The sequence below is a fragment of the Capricornis sumatraensis genome, chromosome 8 (assembly GCF_032405125.1).
Source record: "Capricornis sumatraensis isolate serow.1 chromosome 8, serow.2, whole genome shotgun sequence".
NCBI classification, from domain to species: domain Eukaryota; kingdom Metazoa; phylum Chordata; class Mammalia; order Artiodactyla; family Bovidae; genus Capricornis; species Capricornis sumatraensis.
Window position 1 is genome coordinate 94,083,361 of NC_091076.1, and position 19,653 is coordinate 94,103,013.

General features: G+C 47.9%; 1 protein-coding gene across 3 annotated transcripts in view; it reads right to left on the reverse strand.

The window, feature by feature from the left end:
- HDAC5 (histone deacetylase 5) overlaps positions 1-1,684 on the reverse strand; it is a 36,973-nt gene extending 35,289 nt beyond the window's left edge. For all 3 annotated transcript variants that reach the window (XM_068976657.1, XM_068976653.1, XM_068976656.1), the window contains exon 1: positions 1,562-1,684. The gene's annotated coding sequence lies outside the window, so the exon portion shown is untranslated. The remainder of the gene's footprint in view (positions 1-1,561) is intronic.
- Between the last annotated feature and the right edge of the window lie 17,969 nt (positions 1,685-19,653).

The window sequence follows — 19,653 nt, forward strand, 5'->3', positions numbered from 1 at the left end:
CATACCTTCCCAGGACAGAGTGGAGATGCTGGCGGACCCAGTCCTCTAACTCAGAGACCCCTGCCTGCCTTGTCTGGACACAGCCCACAATCAAGTCCAAGGGGAGAAAAGCAAAGGGAGGTTTCAAGAGAAGGGGCAGAAGGCAAACCAAGAGCTCCCCAAGCTCTGTGTTTAAGAGGAAGAGAAGGGGGTAAGACTGAAATGAAAATGCAGGCAGCCCCCAACATGGCTCACCCACCATGCCCAGCCCAGCCCAGCGTCTCAACAGCCAGCACAGGCTGAGGAACTCTGGTGCCTAGAACTCAAACGGAGGACCCTTCCTGCCTACATCCTCTAAACCTGAAGAGGCCCAAGGCAGGACCCAGCTCCAGGCTCCAGTCCTCCAAAGCAGACTGGTCAGGGGTCCTTCTGGCTAAGACTCCTGGATCTCTCATCCCCTGCCTCCTTTTGTTCCTATGGTCTGACTCCATCCTTCCCTCCCAGTTGGACCTTGAACCCAGTTACCACCAAACCCACTTACCCCAACCGCCAAAGCTAATTCCAGGCCCCGGAAGCACAGTGGTCACTGTCAGACTGGTGGGTCTCTTGAGCACCCCAAAGCAGCTGCAGCTGCCACCCTTCCTCTTTAGGGATACACCTCACCTCAGAGGCCATCCGGGGAGTATCAGGTGGTCACCTCCTCCCCAAAATGAGGCATTCCCACCTTCCCCTCTTCTCCCCAACCAACCAGCCTCCAGATTAATTACTTATTACCCAGCCAGTTCTCATCTCCCCCAGGACCCCAGAGAAGGGCGGGGTAGGGAAGCAGCTCCCCCCAAGTTAAAAGGCACAGGTAGCGCCCCCTCCATCTGTGAGACACAGACCCAGGAAAAATGGGGGGCATCCACCCCAGACAAGAAGTGGGGGGGTAGCTTTCATCCCCTAGCTCTCTCTCTGGCTCCAGGGTGTCAGACAGAAGAGGGTGGGAACAAACGCAGTAACGCCTCACTAGGGAAAGGGTGCGAATAATGGGAGAGAGAAGTAAGGTGGGCCCGCCGGCCCCCTCCTCGGGCATGTAAGTCAAGGACACAAAATCAAGGATGCGTTCCCAGGTATGGGTAGAAGCGCTGTGGGGTGGGGGCGCCCCTCACCTCAGAGTACCAAGAAAGGCTGTCCAGCGAAGAGGGGTCTGCAAAGAATTCGGGTGCAGGGCTCAAATCGCTCTGCAACGCACAGCGCGCCGCCCGGGAGAGGGCAAATCAGACAGCCCCGGCCGGTCTCCCGGCCATTTGGGGGTGTGGGTCGCGGGAAGACGGGCCCCTCCCTTACCTGTAGGGAAGGCGCCCCTGCCTGGGAGGGGCAGGGAGGGGCGCGGGTAGTAACCCCGAGGCCCGGCTCCCGGGCTGGCGATGCTCCCGGGGGGGCGCCGCCTGGCACCCGGGCGCCGGGAGGAAGGAAGAGGGGCGCGGAGCTCGGCGCGCGCTCGGGGAGCCCGCGGGCAGCGACGGCAGGAGGAGGGGGCACTGTGTCGCGTCCGGGGAGCCTGGGGGAGATGGGATCGGGGCTGGTGCGGCGCGCTCACCCCCTGCGGCTCGAGCTCCGGCTTCGCGGGCGGCGGCGGCAGCAGCGGCGGCGGCAGCAGCGGCAGCACCTCCTCGACGGCTCCTCCATCTTTGCGGCGGCTCCTCCGGCTCCGCTCGCCGCCGCCACCAACAACAACATTCGGAGACGTCACTCCCGTCACGTGACCCTGCCCGGTGCTAAAAATAGAACCAGACCCCCCCCCCCCCCAACTTCAGCCACCTCCAACCCCTCCCCTCTTTCTTGGCCCTCCCTGCCGGGCGGGGCCAACAGCGCCACCGTGACAGCTGCTTAAAGGGCCACTACGCGCAAAGGGTTGGGCTGGGGAGGGGGAGGAAGGCAAGGGATCCGAGCCCTGTGAGCAGTGTTGGAAGGAGCGTTGCGGGTGTACGGGTTTGGTTCCTGGGGGCTCGGCCCTTGGGATGCACGATTTTCCTCCCTGCTCTTCCTCCACTTCCTTTTCAGACCTTGGATGGTGCAATCGTTGCCTGCCTAAGCTTCTCCCTAACACGCCCTCCTGCGGTGGGGGAGGGGACCTGGGGATGGATTCCTAGCGGCTGGGAGGGCCTTGGAGGCCCCAGCTAGGGGGCCATGCTGGGGGTGGATGTCTGGGACAAGCCTCGAACCCGCCAGCTCCGACCGCACACACTAAATCTGTGTCAAGGCAAAAAAAAAAAAAAGACTGGGAAAGGCCAGGACAGGGTTGTAACAGTCCAAGGCCTTCAAAAGGAAGACTTCCGGTCCCTGGCTTCGGTACCATCCTCTTCTACAACTCAGTAACTCACTAATTCCACTAACGAAAATGTATCCTAAGGAAATAACATTGCTGTTCTCAAAAATGAGTATGGAAGGAAACAGATTGCTTCTAATGATGTGAAAAGTTGGAAACAACCTAAATATCCATCAGGAGAGGATTAGCTAATAAACTAGGGCACATCCACTCAGTGGAATCCCATCCAGATCCAGACATTTAAAATGATACAAATCTGTATAGGCCTTAAAAGATGCTCAAGATGGGTGGTTTTCTTGAAAATCAGGAAACAAGTACTACAGAATTGTTCCATTATTTTTTTGTCTCCCCCTTCCATTATTATAAAGAACAAACTACATACTACATCCATATGTCTGAATATGAATGTATATTAATAAGCCTATAAGAATTTATGCCAAAATATTTACCTTTGCTTTCCTCTTTATCTTTTTCTGTATATCTGAAATTTTGCAGCTATCATGTATCATTTATCTGATCGGAAAAAGGGAATATATAAATGTTTCTATAATAAATAAAAAAGGTTCTTCCTACAAAGTAGCTCATGAATAAGTCTCACCCATCTTCATCCCCACCCCTTTTTCGAAGTCAAATCATCTCTCATTTGAGATATTCTGGCCGCCGCCCCTGGCCAGTCCACTCCCTGCATCATCCCAGCCATCTCCCAAAGCCAGAATGACCTTTTCAGAACACAAATTTAATCAAGCGAGGGCTTAAAAGCTGTCCAGTTCTGTCACTGAAATCTGTGTCTGGCCCAGAAAACTGGCTTTCAAACTTTAGGGTACTCACAAATTACCTAAGGAACATGTTCAAAATGCTGACTCCTGAACCCCAGTGACAGTGTTTGTTTTTCAGTGGGGATCGGCCTAGAATCTTCATTTTTAGTAATTTTGCTGCAGCTGGTCCTCTCCTCATATTTGAAAAAGAAAAAAAAAAAAGCTAGAAACTTCTACATGATCTGGTCCCACCTCACCTCTCTTCCTTTAGCTCTCTGTACTTCAGCCGTTGTGGCTTTCTCTCACAGCCTTGAAAAGCTAATCTCTTGTTCCTCAGGACCTTTGCACAGGCTGGTCAGTTTTTTCTCTTTCTGAAATGCTCCCCTCCCCTCTTCCCGGCCTGGCTAACTCTTATTCATCCATAGCACTCAATTAAATATCACTTCCTTAAGACCCCATGCTTTCACTACCAAGGGCCTGGGTTCAATCCCTGGTTGAGGAACAAAGATCCCACAAGCTGCATGGGCATGGTCCAAAATATATATATATATATATATATATAAAACTTCCTGTAAGAGGCCTTCCTTGGTCGTTTTAAGTTGGATCCTCTTGTTATGTTAAGGTTGCATGCCTTCATTGACCCTGATAACAATTTGTAAATATACATCTATTTATAGCATTATTGGATTAGTGTCCATCTCTTCCTCTGAGGAGTATTAAATGATTAAGCAAAGGTGAGTAGTTTTTTTTTTTTAAGATCTTTTTTGAAATATTTATTTATTTGGCTGCATCAAGTCTTAGTTGCTGCTCACAAGCTCTTCGTTGTGTCATGTGGGTCTTTCCTTGCATCAGGCAGGCTTAGTTCCTCTGCAGTTTGTGGGATCTTAGGTCTCCAACCAGGGATGGAGCCAACATCTCCTGCATTGCAAGGCAGATTCTTAACCACTGAACAACCACCACCGAAGTCCCAAAGATGAACAGTTTTTGACCGTGGACTCTGAGCAGAAAGGCCACCTCCAAAAGTCATTCCATGTCACTCCAAGACAGGGGTCTTCTTGTGTCTGTCCTATAATGATGGTGCCATTTGTTGTCATTCTTGTTTTTTTCCTAGCCAGGCCACACGGCATGTGGGATCTTAGTTCTCCCACCAGGGATCAAAACCATGCCCCCTGTGTTGAAAGGAGACTTAACCACTGGACTGCTAGGGAAGTCCTGCATTTGCTGTGATTCTTACGCAATCTTATGACATCTCTTGGATGGTTAGGTTCGGTTGAAGTTTTGCTTTTTCAGTGCTTATGTTTTGCTTCCCCAAGCAGAGTAGGAGTTGCCTGGAAAAAGCAGTAAGATCATATATATATATTTTTGCCTTTCTAGCACCTAGCACTCCACCTGACACATAGCAGATACAGGTTCAGAGACATTGAAGACTAGAGTTTTTTCTCTCAGGATCTCAGAACATGCGGGAAAATCTTCCCATCAGGTACAATAGATGTCAATAAATGTCTTATGGTCAAGCCCTTCCCATTCCACAGATGAAGGGACTGAAGCCCAGAGAATCTAAATAACTTGCCCACAGTCACAGAGTTCATGAAAGTAAGAACTCGGATTCGAACTCAGATCTCTCTGGCTGTCCCCTAGATACTAGGGAAAGGACCTGGGGTAACTGGACTCCCAAGTTCAACACTCTAGCCCTGATCTCTGGAGGTTTCTGAGATGAACACCTTGTCCCTGCCATAGCCAAATGCCCCAGAAGTTAGAAAAATTCATCATATGTGGCCCTGATGAGTCTTCAGATTTTTTCTTATCTGGTAAGTGGGATTCAATATTTCCCCATGAATTCTTACGTTTCTTGAGTATAAACAGAAATTGCTGGAAATATAGAAATGAAACTACCTTTAAGGATCTTAGAGGTCTCTCACAGAGAATAAAACTATCTTTTGTTATGAGTCCCTGTGCTGTGCTGTGCTTAGTCGCTCAGTCATGTGCATCTCTTAGTGACTTCATGGATTGTAGCCCACCAGGCTCCTCTGTCCATGGGGATTCTCCAGGCGAGAATACTGGAGTGGATTGCCATGCCCTCATCCAGGGGATCTTCCCCACCCAGGAATCTAACCCCAGGTCTCCCATATTGCAGGTGGATTCTCTACTGAGCCACCAGTGAAAGTGAAAGTGTTAGTCGAGTCTGCTCTTTGTGACCCCATGGACTGTAGCCTGCCAGGCTCCTCTGTCCATAGGATTTCCCAGGCAAGATTTCCCAGGCAAGAAATCTCCTCCAGGAGATCTTTCCCACCCAGAAATCGAATCCAGATCTCCTGCATTGCAGACAGATCCTTTATCAGCTGAGCTGCCAGGGAAGCCCTAAGAGCCCCTAAGGTGAGCCATGGCCAGGACCATTCACCATGCAAACGGGAATTACAAGGTTGTCTCCTTAACCAGTGCCTCAGATTCCCCATGTAGAATGATGAGGCAGAAGAGATCAACTAGTTGACTGGAAAACTTCTGACCCTGGGACCCAGTAGTGAATTTGGATTCTTGGTAGAAGGAAATTAATCTTGGAGAAGAGCCAGGTGTTTAACCTATAACCTGACGGGTTGGCAGCACCATTGGACTTTGAGAAGGAGGCATCAGGGCTGAGGAGAAGGAATGAGGGCTGGTGAGCAACACCGCTAGGGGCTCTGGGAGCTCCTACTCCTGTCGGAAGTCACCAGAAATGTCCTGGCCAGTTCTTGGAGCAAGACAGAGGGCAGCCTTCCTCCCTAATGAGTGGATGCTATGGAACTCACAGATACCCACATCTCCTCCACCCCTCTCTCACTCACCCAGCATCTAAAGTCAGCATTGCCTGGGGGCTTCCCTGGTGGTCCAATGACTAAGACTCTATGCTCCCAGTGTGGGGGCCCAGGTTCCATCCCTGGTCAGGGAACTAGATCCCACATGCCGCAACTAAGAGTTTGAATGCTGCCAATTCCGCATGCTGCAACTAAAGATCAAAGATTCCAAGTGACGCAACTAAGATCTGCTCCGGCCAAATAAATATTTTTTTTAATTAATAAATAAAGTTAGCATTGTTTGGCGGAACAGATGAGGCACCCAGTACCAATGTGCCCTCACCTGAAGCTCTCACCCAGATCCATGGATAGAATTCTAGAGGCTCTGGGGAAACCCTTGTAGAGTGTTCCAGCCTAGAGTTCTGGTCTCCAGTGGAGCAACACTTTAAGTGGCTCTGCTGGCCTCCAAAGAGTGCCTGGTGGAGAAATAGTCACCACAGCTGTGCCTAAATACAGCGTCAAGTGGAAAATAATACAGAACAAGGAAGAACTAAGCTGATAAACTCATGCAACACACATTTACTAGATATTTATCACAGGAAATAGGCATTCTTTAACACTTTTGTCAATTACCAAGGGCAACTTATTCACAGAAACATGTTGTTTCTAGTTCATTCAGTAAGAATTTATTGACCTCATTGAAAAATCATGAGGTCAGCACAATACTAGTTACTTTGGGGATGACAAAAAATAAGAAAACAGGACGGGAGACAAGAAAACCTGGGTCCTAGGATCACTCAGGGCTTTCCTGGTAGCTCAGCTGGTAAAGAATCCACCTGCAATGGCAGGAGATCCTGGTTCAATTCCTGGGTCAGAAAGATCCCCTGGAGGAGGATATGGCAACCCTCTCCAGTATTCTTGCCTGGAAAATCCCCAGGGACAGAGGGCAGTAGTCCATGGGGTTGAAAAGAGTCAGACACGACTGAGTGATTAAGCACAGCACAGCACAGGATCACTCCATCCCGGTGTGCTATTGGGTAAGTCCCTCTAGGCCTTGGTGTCCTTATCTGGGAAACAGGACTGGACTGCTGTTCTCTGTGGTCCCTTTCAGTTCTAATCCTCTGAAAATCCCAGATTAGATGTGATGACGGCATCCAGAGTAGCGCTGGGCTTCAGAGTTTAGGCTGGATCTTTATTCCTTCAGGATGTTTTAAGGTTCAGTCCTGCCCATGGGTGATTACAATATGCCCAAGAGCCAAGGGGCTTCCCAGGTGGCACAGTGGTAAAGAATCCGCCTAATTATGCAGGAGATGCAAGAGACGTGGGTTCAGTCCCTGCATCAGAAAGATCACCTGGAGTAAGAAATGGCAACCCACTCCAGTATTCTTACCTGGACAAGTCCATGGACAGAGGAGCCTGGCAGGCTACAGCCCATGGGGTTGCTGACACTTGGATATGACAGAGTTACTGAGCAAACACACAAGAGCCAAAAATGAGTTTATTTCAGGGCAAACAATTCATGTGCCCCAAGACACAAAGCAAAAGGCATGTCACAGAGAATTGTAATGTAAACTGCTCTCAGGATGCCTAAGTATGGCCCAGGTCTCCCAGTGTGATCCTGGACAAATCCCTTCTTCTCTGTGGGCCTCTATTTCTTGTAGGATGAGAGTGTTGGACTAGATTTCCTTCCTTCCAGCTGGAGACATTTCTGGAGGGTCTAACAGGTGAGGCTGAGAAGGAAAGGTGGAAAAACCACTTTTTCTCCCCTCTCTCTCCTGCCTTCTTCCCAGGGCCCTCTCCTCCAGACTTGGGGCAAAAAAAAAAAAAGTTTCAGGCCAGCATCCAGGATATAGTCATGCTTGACTAGCTGAGATGTTTGGGAGAAGAGCAACAGACAGGGGCCTAGGTAAGTTGCTACCCTTCTGGGCCTCAGTTTGTTCATCTGTAAAATGGTATGATTCAATGGATGATGTCTAAGGATTTTTCCAGCTCTGTGAGCTAACAATTCTAGAGCTGTAGCTTAAAAAAAGCAAAAACAAAACAAGTATGTGTGGTGGGGGGAACTTGCCTGGTGGTCCAGTAGTTAAGACTTTACCTTCCAATGCAGGGGGTGCAGGTTCAATCCCTGGTAGGGGAGCTAGAATCCCACATGCCTCTTGGCCCAAAAACCAAAACATCCAAACAGAAGCAACATTGTAACATATTCAACAAAAGACTTAAAAATAAAAAAAAAATAAGTGGGCCCCAGAAGGAGATGCCGGCCCCAGTCATTCCTCACTTGAGTCTTACCTGATGCTTGACACCTTCTGTCCCTTCCCAGGCCTCCTGCCTTCTTGGCCCAGAGACTGGAAGCAGGTGACTGTCTCTTCACTCAGCAATGACCAAGCCTTGAGAAAGCCAGCATGGTGGCTCCTAGAAGAAGCTATGAATTTGTTTAAAAATAGAGACTGTTTTGGGTGCAGCTATCAACACTTGTCATGGTACCTTTAATATGTATGTTATTTAGAGACAAAGCTGAAAAAAGCTGCCTGTATGTGGACCAAGAGCTTCCCACAGCAGCTAAAGGACAGCAAGTGACCAGGAGGCCTGGAACAAAGGTGAGACCTTACGATAAAATTTTTCAGCTCGACTCCCCAAGCTAGGGACCCAGAGTGAGGCGTCTCACTGAGGCTTCTTACCCTGCTAGCAGCAAGACAACGAGCAGGAGGTTGCTCCAGTGGGGCTGTAGCTGAAAAGGAAACCTACCCTCTTCTCCACCACTCTGCTGGGAGCTGGAAGTGAGGCCCAGATTTCCTGAACTGTACGGGGTTCCTGCCTGCCTGCTCAGGATTCAAGGCCTCGTGAACAGTGCTTGGGCAGCTCTGGCCGGTCATATCCTGTACGTCCGCAGTCCCTCTAGAGTATCCTCTCTGGGCGGGGCATGCGCACCAGGGAGGGGATGGAGGGTACAAACATGCCTGCCCTCTGGGAGCATATGAGACAAGAGAGCCCCAAGAAGCAGAATGAAGCAGTGGCAAAGAAGGGAGCCTGGGAGACACAAGCCAACTCAGCCTATAGAAGCTCAGGCCAAACGTTTGCCCTCTCTGAGCCTCAGTTTCCCCTCTGTAACGGGAGGACTGGACTCTTTGATGCTGGGAGACCCTCTTGGCCCTGAGGTCATGAAACAACAGAGAACAAGACACATGGAGGGGCCTGGGCCCAGCCACTTGGCTTCCCTGGCCCAGCTGGCTTCCCTCCAGCAGATCACCTACAGTTGACATACATTTTTCCCCCTTTCTGCATAAACATGTATTGAGAGACTTCCTTTTGGAAGGTTCTGTCACGTATATTACCATTCTCACCACAATTCTATAAGGTAGATGCTATGCATTCCATCTTATAAATAAGGAGACAGAGGCCCAGTGATGTTAAGCAATCAGTAAGTGGCAAGACCAGGGCAGAGGGAACTTCCTTGGTGGTCCCGTGGCTAAGACTCCGTGCTCCCAATGCAGGGGGCTTGTGTTCAATCCTTGGTCAGGGAACTAGATCCCACAGGCCACAACTAACAATCTTGAATGCTGCAAGGATCAAAGATCCTACGTACCTCAACTAAGACCCAGCACAGCCAAATATATAAGTACAATACTAAAAAAAAAAAAAAAAAAATGACCAGGGTAGGACCCATGCTATCTGGGTGCGGTGCCAGATGAGGTCTCCCCAGGTTTGAGGGGTCTCCTCTGTTATAGGCAAAGACATCCGTGTCCTCTTTCTCCTGGGAACTCCTTGTGGACTCAGACACCCCAACAGGAAGGCCTTGAGTTACGTGTCTGGAAGGCACATTCCATCATCTTTATAGGAACTCTCTGGCATATCCATTGAGAATTCATCCTGTCCATCAGACAGAGCAGCAGACTAGACTTTATCCACCCCATTTGACTTCATCCTGCCAACTCCTCAAGATGAGTGTTGTTGCTATTGTTATTATCATCATCCCCACTTTATTTTTTTTTTTTCATCCCCACTTTAAAGATGAAGGGTCCGAGGTCCAGGAGACTTAAGGAACTTGCCCAAAGCCACAGATTCGGTAAGTTAAGATACAGGGATCTGACCCCAGGTTATCAGAGCCCAGAGCATGATTAGTTTAACCACTGGACCCAAGCCCACTGAAAGAGTAAAGATCTAGACCTGGATTGAGGCTCTGCCACTGAACTAGCTATGTGAACTTGGAAATTCATTTGATACTTTATCTCTTAGAACTTCCTCATCCATAATAAAGGACAGTAACCTCCGCCACTCTGGGTTGCCAGAGCAGGACATGAGGGTACTTGTGTGAAGAGCCAGCACAGGACATGGCAAAGGGTAAGCCGAACCCTCATCTCCTGCCTTGATATTATCACACTTTGGTTTGGGCCAGCTGAAATGCTACTGGCACTCCCACTCCCTGACCAAGGAACTTACCTTCTACACCAGAAATGACCTCTGCCCCACACTTTTTCACCTTGCTATTTGCAGATCCTGGGTTCCCATCCCACTGTCCCAGACATTGTAGAATTGCTCTCGGGGTGGGTAGGGGTGCAAGCCCAGATGCCCCAGAGATGCTATAGGAACAAGGCTTCCAGACTAGGTTGCCAGAATTAGGGGAAAAAAGAAAAGAAAGACTGCGCAGTTAAATTTACATTTCAGATAAACAAGGAATAATTTTGTATACTTATATAAAGAGTTCATGCCTTTAAGTTCAGCTCAGTCACTCAGTTGTGTTTGACTCTTTGTGACCCCATGAACCACAGCACACCAGGCCTCCCTGTCCATCACCAACTCCTGGAGTCCACCCAAACCCTTGTCCATTGAGTCGGTGATGCCATCCAACTATCTCATCCTCTGTCATCCCCTTCTCCTCCTGCCCTCAATCTTTCCCAGCATCAGGGTCTTTTCAAATGAGTTAGCTCTTCACATCAGGTGGCCAAAGTATTGGAGTTTCAGCTTCAGCATCAGTCCTTCCAATGAACACCCAGGACTGATCTCCTTTAGGATGGACTGGTTGGATCTCCTTGCAGTCCAAGGGACTCTCAAGAGTCTTCTCCAACACCACAGTTCAAAAGCATCAATTCTTCGGCGCTCAGCTTTCTTCACAGTCCAACTCTCACATCCATACATGACCACTGGAAAAACCATAGCCTTGACTAGACAGACCTTTGTTGGCAAAGTAATGTCTCTGCTTTTCAATATACGGTCTAGGCTGGTCATAACTTTCCTTCCAAGGAGTAAGCACCTTTTAATTTCATGGCTGCAGTCACCATCTGCAGTGATTTTGGAGCCCAGAAAAATAAAGTCAGCCACTGCTTCCACTGTTTCCCCATCTATTTGCCATGAAGTAATGGGATTGGATGCCATGATCTTAGTTTTCTGAATGTTGAGCTTTAAGCCAACTTTTTCAATCTCCTCTTTCACCTTCATCAAGCGGCTCTTTAGTTCTTCACTTTCTGCCATAAGGGTGATGTCATCTGCATATCTGAGGTTATTGATGTTTCTCTCAGCAATCTTGATTCCAGCTGTGCTTCCTCCAGCCCAGCATTTCTCATGATGTACTCTGCATAGAAGTTAAATAAGCAGGGTGACAATATACAGCCTTGACGTACTCCTTTTCCTATTTGGAACCAGTCTGTTGTTCCATGTCCAGCTCTAACTGTTGCTTCCTGACCTGCATACAGGTTTCTCAGGAGGCAGGTTAGGTGGTCTGGTATTCCCATTTCTTTCAGAATTTTCCACAGTTTATTGTGATCCACATAGTCAAAGGCTTTGGCATAGTCAATAAAGCAGAAATAGATGTTTTCTGGAACTCTCTTGCTTTCTCGATGATCCATCGGATGTTGGCAATTTGATCTCTGGTTCCTCTGCCTTTTCTAAAACCAGCTTGAATATCTGGGACTTCATGGTTCACGTATCGTTGAAGCCTGGCTTGGAGAATTTTAAGTATTACTTTACTAGCATATGACATGAGTGCAATTGTGTGGTAGTTTGAGCATTCTTTGGCATTGCCTTTCTTTGGGATTGGAATGAAAACTGACATTTTCCAGTCCTGTGGCCACTGCTGAGTTTTCCAAATTTGCTGGCATATTGAGGGCAGCACTTTCACGGCATCATCTTTCAGGATTTGAAATAGCTCAACTGGAATTCCATCACCTCCACTAGCTTTGTTCGTAGTGATGCTTTCTAAGGCCTACTTGACTTCACATTCCAGGATGTCTGGCTCTAGGTGAGTGATCATGCCTTTAAAAAACTTATATTATTTATTTTTATATTTGTATTTAAAAAAGTATTCCTTATCTGAAACTCAGATTTAAATGGTTGTCCTGTATTTTATCTGACAGTCCCTACTCCTAGACCTCAAGGTCAGGTTGGAAGACAGCCCATGAAATGATTTTTTTGTTTTATTTTAATAATTTTATTTTATTTACTTATTTTTGTCTGTGCTGGGTTTTCGTTGCTGCAGAGGCTTTTCTCTAGTTGTGGTGGCACATGGGCTCAATAGTTGCAGTTCCCCGGTTCTAGAGCACAAGCTCAGAAGTTGCTCGTGGCTCAGGGGCTTAGTTGCTCCACAGTATGTGGGATCTTCCCAGATCAGAGATTGAACCTATGTCTCCGGCATTGGCAGGCGGATTCTTTCCCACTGAGCAACCAGGAAGCCCCCAGGAAGTGGTTTTTGTTAAGAAATTTTAAACAAAAGAACCCATTTTAAGCATACAATTCAACATTTTCTAAGTAAATTTACCAACATGTACAACCGTCACATAGTCTGGTTTCAAAAACATTTTTATCACCCAATAAAATGCCCATTTACAGGTAATTTCCATTATCTCCCCCACAAGTAGCTTTTTAAAATATTTAATAAATAAATAATATTTTTTTCTGCTGTAAAAATTCATACACTCTTAATGTAGAAACAACAGGTGGGAGGGAGATCGGAGAAGTACAAAAAAGAAAATAAAATCACTCCTAAGTGCATAATTCAATGAGAACAATTATTAGTAATTAGGTAAATGCATTTCTAATTTTTCCCATGTTCATATTTTTTCAAGAAAAATTATATCACATTATATCGCACAGTATCTTACTATTTATTTTTTTGTAATACATCATGAAAATATTCCCATGGCATTAAATCTTCTTCCACAGCCTCATTTTTAAAGGTTGAGCAGTATTCTATTGGTTTTTTTTTTTTAATATTATTAATTTATTTGATTGAGCTGGGGCTTTTATGCTGCAGTAGGCATAAACTTCAATTCTCCTTGAGGCACTCAGGGTTTTTAGTTGTGACATGAGAACTATTAGTTGCTGCTTGTGGGATCTAGCTCCTTGATCAAAGATCAAACCCACCTGCCCTGCTTTGGGAGCATGGAGTCTGAGCCACTGGACCACCAGGCAGGTCCCCCATGGTGTTGTTTTACCAGTTTCTTTATTCAATCCCTTTTTGATGGACATTTGGGTTGTTTTCAGTTTTTCACCATTTTAAATAATGCTGTGATCTGCCTTCTTATAGCTAAATCCTTGCACACATCAATTACTGTTTTCGTAGAGGTGGAGCTGTTTTGTCAAATATCTTGCATGCATGCACTCGTGCCTGCTCAGTCGTGTGTGACTCTCTGCAACCCCTTGGACGGTGGCCCCCCAGGCACCTCTGTTCATGGGATTTTCCAGGCAAGAATACTGGAGAGGGTTGCCATTCCCTTCTCCAGGGAATCTTTCAGACCCAGGGATCGAACCTGTATTTCTGGCGTCTCCTGCACTGGCAGGTAGATTCTTTACCACTGAGCCACCTGGGAAGCCCGTTTTGTCAAAGGGTCTACGCACTTTTAAAGCTTTTGATGATTTATTTCCCACCTTGTAAGGGACACCACCCTGGGACCCAGCTGTCCAAGTCAGAAGCCTCAGGTGAAGTTCAATCCTAGAGAAAAAGGTTGACTGATACTCGGTGGTGGGATTCAGATTGGTCCTTGGAGGAACAGGTCCCAGGAGTGCAGAGGAGAGAAGCTACCAGGTTCTGAAGACTGTCAGGTACTGGGGGGACACTGTGGGATCTCCCTGGAAACCAGAAGAATACTCCTGCCGTTACTCCATCCCCTCCTCACCACCAGCCACAGGTGCCCCAGACAGCAAGCTTGAGCAGCTCATTCCCTGCTGCCCCGTTTGTCTCCGTGCTCCAGGCAAGCTGGACATGGCTCGCAGGAATCTAGCCAGCTGCAGTCTGTCCTGAGTCCTGCCCTCCCCCACGGTCCGGAGAGAGTCAGCGTCGCTTCTAGGGGCCGACCTTGGCACCCCCCACCCAGGGGTCCAGCCTCTCTGCCTTCACCCCGCAACCGTGGAAGACCGCACGCGGAAGGCTTGGGGAGGTGGGTGTTGGACTGGAGGCGTAGATCTTGTGATGACTCACATGCCAGCGGAGAGGGAGAAAGGGGCTGGGGGGATGAATGGATTGCAAACCAGAGGGGAGGGGCCAAGGAGAAGAGCTTTGGTGCCTCGATTCCACCGCGTCAGTTTCTTCAACATCTGCAGTGCGTGGGGCTGAGCGATCCCACTGGGGAGTTAGGGGGGGTGGGCTGGCTGACGTTTGCTTCCCGCCCGCTGGGTTGGCCCGAGCAGTTCATGAATGACTCACCTCATTGTCAGGCTGATTCACTGCTCGCCTGGGGACTTGGGGGAGGGGGGGGACTTGGGGGGAGCTGGGGCGGGGGCGGAGGGGGGACTGGGGGAGGGGAGGCGGCCGCAGCCTCCCTGCTGGGGTCCGGACGCGATGAATGGGTTTCCGGGATAAGAAGGGGGGGGCGTGCACATGACTTGGTCCGTGGAGAACAAGCTTGAGGTTCTGTCACTAGTCTACCTGTGACTATTTACATTTAAATTAATTAAAATTAAATCCAACGAGAGCTTCAGTTCCTCAGTGTCACTAGCCACACTTCAAGCTGTCAGTAGCACGTGCTGTTGTCAACAGCTACTCTATTGGATAATGCGGAAAGTTCTATGCAGCAGTGCTGGTCTACACAGCCTTCACATACACAATGCCACACAGACCAGACCTTCAGCCACCCCTGTACACTCAGATACCCCCTCTTTGTAGGCAGCATATAACAAACACAATTCCACACACATTCCACACACTCATTCGACATGCAACAGCCACCCACGGACACATCCCCGCAGAACTCTCAGTATGTGTACACACTTCCAGTGTATGCCGCTGTCCATGGGAAGACAACTGTAAACACATAAACATGCATCATCACTGTGAATTGCATACAACTGTTAATATGATCAAAATACAAATTAGGACAAAATGTATTTACAAATATGCTGAAATAGATACAAACTCAAGCCATGTGGTTCCCATAACAAATCTCAGCACGTTTGCAAACTCCAGTATGGGGGAAGGGAACCCATGTTGTTGAGCCTCTGCCAAGGTGCTGGGCATGGAGTTAGCCATTTCAATGCGTTAATTCATTTAATTCCACAGCAATGCTGTGAGGAAGTTGTATTATTGTATTTGCATAGAGGGGACAGCTAAGTTCAGAGAGGTAAAGTAACTTACTGAAGGTCACACAGCCAGTTAGCAGTGTGGTCAAATATGAACCCCCATTTATCTAGCTCCATGGACAATTGGAAAAGGAAATGGCAACCCACTCCAGTATTCTTGCCTGGAGAATCCCAGGGACAGCAGAGCCTGATTGACTGCCATCTATGGGGTCGCACAGAGTTGGACACGACTGAAGCGACTTAGCAGCAGCATAGATAATGTAGCATACTGTCTCCAAACACTCCCTCTAAACACATACACAAATACAGGTGTGCTCTCTCCTGTACTTAAGAAGGTGAGGCTCCTCATCCAACAAGTACAGGTATTTGGGGAAGTGAGCATGGAGTTGCCTAGACTCCTTTGTACTCCCTTATGACAAATAGCATTAGGTCATTCAACAAACACTTGCTAGTCTTCTGTGTGCTAGGTCCTGTGCCAAGTGCTGGCTCACAAAAGTGAAAAGTCATAGTCGGTTGCTCTGAAAAAGTTCAAAGGCCAGCAGGGAGGTATGAGGGAAACTTGAAGACAATACAGGGCATGCAAGAGATCTAAGCTATCAGAGCCCCCAAGTCCAGGGAGCCAAGGAGAAGGAAACCTGAGTCAGTAAAAGAAGGCTTCTTGGAGGAGGCAGCATGTGACCTAGGGCATGAAGAGTGAATGAGGTGAAGAGGGATTGGTATTGACTGGGACATTAGTTGAGAGATGAGATCACTTCCCAGGTACAGGAGACACAAGAGACCTTGGTTTGATTCCTGGCTTGGGAAGATGCCCTAAGTAGGAAATAGCAACTCACTCCAGTGTTCTTGCCTGAAAAATTCCCTGGACAGAGGAGCCTGGCAGGCTATGGTCCATGGGGTCACAAGGAGTCATAGCACCAATGCACATGAGAGATTAAATAGGACAGGGAAGCAGATTCCGGGGCATTGTAGGTGCTGGGGAAATTTTTTTTTTTAACCCCACCATGTGACATGAATCTTAGCCCCCTGAGGAGGAATTGAACTGGTGTCCCTTGCAGTGGAAGCATGAAGTCTTAAGCACTGGGCCACCAGGGGAAACAGTCCCAGCCCTGGGGATATTATATATCATCCTCAGGTGACTAGAAGAGATTGAACATTTTTTACGATAGAAAAAATAATATCCTGCTTGCATGTTGGAAAGAATGGACCGAAGGGAGGAGACCTTGGACTAGGGAGACAGTGCAGCAGGCTATGGGGATTGTCCAGGCAGGAGATAGTAAGGCTTGACGTAGAGTATAAGATCTGGACAAGATAAGAGATACAGGGGGATGAGGGATCAGAGTGCATTCTGGCCCTGAGACAGTGCAAGGCAACAGCTTTCCCACCCATGAAAATGTAGTGAAAGCTATGATTTTCTTTCAGAGCAAGGCATATGTGCTTAGGCACGTGATGTTTTGGGCATAATTATAGGGGATTTGTATTCCCTGAATACCCAGTTTAAGAGCCCAGTTCATTGGAATTCTAAAAGGCAAAACAATGTACTGGTTAAGCTTGTGGATGCTGGTATCAAACTGGCTGGTTAATTATCTTAGCTGCAACACCTATTAGCAATGTGGGCTTAGCCCAGACATTGCCCCTTTCCTCCTCTGTAAAGCAGAAGTGATCCTAGCACCAATATCAAGACCTGTTGCTATGAACAAGTGAGCTAATTCATGTAAATAAATGAGCCTTGCCTGGAACACAGAAAGTGCTCAGGGAAGTCCTGGTGGTTATTACTATAGACTGTTGTTACTGTTTAGTCCCTCGGTCATGTCTGACTCTTTTGCAGCCCCATGGACTGTAGCCCACTAGGCTCCTCTGTCCATGGGACTCTCCAGGCAAGAATACTGGAGTGGGTTGCCATTTTCTTCTCCAGGGGATCTTCCCAACCCAGATATTGAACCCCCATTGCCTGCACTGGCAGGCAGATACTTTACCACTGAGCCACCAGGTACGCCCATTACTATGGATTAACTCAGTCCTAATGAGACATTCCCCTTTGTACTCGACTTCACAGCTGAAGTTCTGGTGTCTTCTGGTATGGGTCCTCCTACCTGAGTCCTAGAACCCACTTTTCTGTTTCTCAGAATCTACCCTTCCTTTTTGGTCTGAATCTCCATTATCCTCAACCCTGGTTATTAGTAGTAAGCCCACTAACTCCTCTTCTAAAACAAGGAAGAAGAGGACCAGACTAGATCACCATGGGGATCTAGTCTTTGCTTTTACTTTGGAAGAAAGTGTCAGGAAGAAGACCTGTGATTTGGAGGAGAATCCTTCAGCATGAGAAAGTGAAAGTCACTCAGTTGTGTCTGACTCTTTGTGACACCATGGAGTGGAATTCTCCAGGCCAGAATACTGGAGTGGGTAGCCATTCCCTTCTCCAGGGGATCTTCCCAATCCAGGGATCGAACCCAGGTCTCCCGCATTGCAGGTAGATTCTTTACCAGCTGAGCCACAAGGGAAGACCAAGTATACTGGAGTGGGTAGCCTATCCCTCCTCCAGCCCCTCCTCCAGCGGATCTTCCTGACCCAGGAATTGAACTGGGGTCTCCTGCATTGCAGGCGGATTCTTTAGCAACTGAGCTATCAGGGAAGCCCAAGTCAAATCAGCATGATTGTCCTCCCCAAATTTAAAATCATAAACAACTTCCTCACTGTGGCCTGCCAGCCCCTCTCCAAAATGTCCCTGGCCCACATTTTCCATTTACTTCAGCCATCACTCCCACCCCCATCCAAGTTCTAACAGGAGGCGGGGGTGGCATTTGCCAAGTTCACTTAACTCAGAAAGGCAATGGAGGAGAAAGCATAGGACTTCCAATCAGAAGAGCCACCACTGAATGACTGTGTGACCCTGAGGAAGTCCCTTCCCCTGTGGGCCTCAGGTTCCTAATCTGTAAGTAATACCCACCCTTCACTCTTCGTGGAATCTCATGAAGACAAAATGAGCCAATGGTTAAAACTGGAAGATGGAAGCTACGGTGTGGGTAGGAGTTGATAGTATTCCTCTTGGGCGTTTGGCCTCTGTGATGTCCCTTTAGCTGGAGCTGTCAGAGCCCAGAGCCACAGGAAGCCCTGTAACTAGGTCTCTAGGACTATCCGCAGTTGGGTTGCCTGGGTTCCCTGGGAGGAGAGGGGGCCTGAAAATGGGAGGGTTGGGGGTCTGTCCCCCAGTTCAGAAGCACAAAGGCCTTGAAGGAATTCCTAACCTGGATGAGAGTCGGAGGTTCAGGTTTCCTCTCTCATCACCATTCTGGCCTCAGTTCTGACATATGACAGGTTAACTGGTCCACAAGGAACAATGATAGAAGTCATAGGCTTCCAAGAGGTCAGACCAGGCCAGGCAGTCTGCCCTTGGGAAGATGCATGGCTGGTTCAGATCAGATAGTTAAGAATTCACATCAGCTACCTTCCTTCTGCCTTTTGAGTCCTCAAAACTATGCAACCTGTGCTGTCTCTCAACTTTCGTGATAAGCAGGAAGGGAAACTGAGGTCAGGCTGAATCAGTAACCACAGTAGGCTTTAGTGATAACAACTGTACTTCCCAGATCACTAGGCCCTCTCCTGGTCTCTATCTTTTGTTCTGTATCTCCCTGACTTGTTCATATTTTATTTACTTATTTAATATATATATGTATTTTTGGCCACTGCGTGGCTTTCAGGATCTTAGCTTTCCAACCAGGAACTGAACTAGTGCCCAAGGCGGTGAAAGCATAGAGTCTTAACTACTGGACCACCAGGAAATTCTCTCCTTGAGTTGTTCATGAACTTGAGAGTACAAGGAGTCATTCTTTTCTCTATCCCCAGTGTTAAGCACTGTGCCTGATAAATAGTAGTCGCTGTGTCTTTTATTTATTAATTCTATAGAGCATTGTTCTAAGTGCTGGGGATACAGAGTTGAACAAGCCAGACAAGGTCCCTATCCTCATGGAGTTCATATTCTAGTGAGGAAGACACACAATAAAGATGTAAACCATGACGATTATCAATAATGAAAAATGCTGAGAAGGAAATTAAGCGTTGTGATGGGGCGAGGGATGTTACTTGAGAGATTAATGTGACAGGGAAGATCTGACATCTAAACTGAAACATGAAGGATGAGAACAGCCCGACCACGAACATCTTGCTTAATAAATATGTGTGGCAAGAACTGACGTATGGATGGATGGATGGATGGATGGACAGATGAACAAACGAACAGGGTGGATTCTGGTGGGAACGAGAGTCATGCTGTTAATACTCAGTCCCTAGTATGCTTAACACAAGAGAGGAAGGTGGTCAGGATGGGATGTAATGGGTCCCA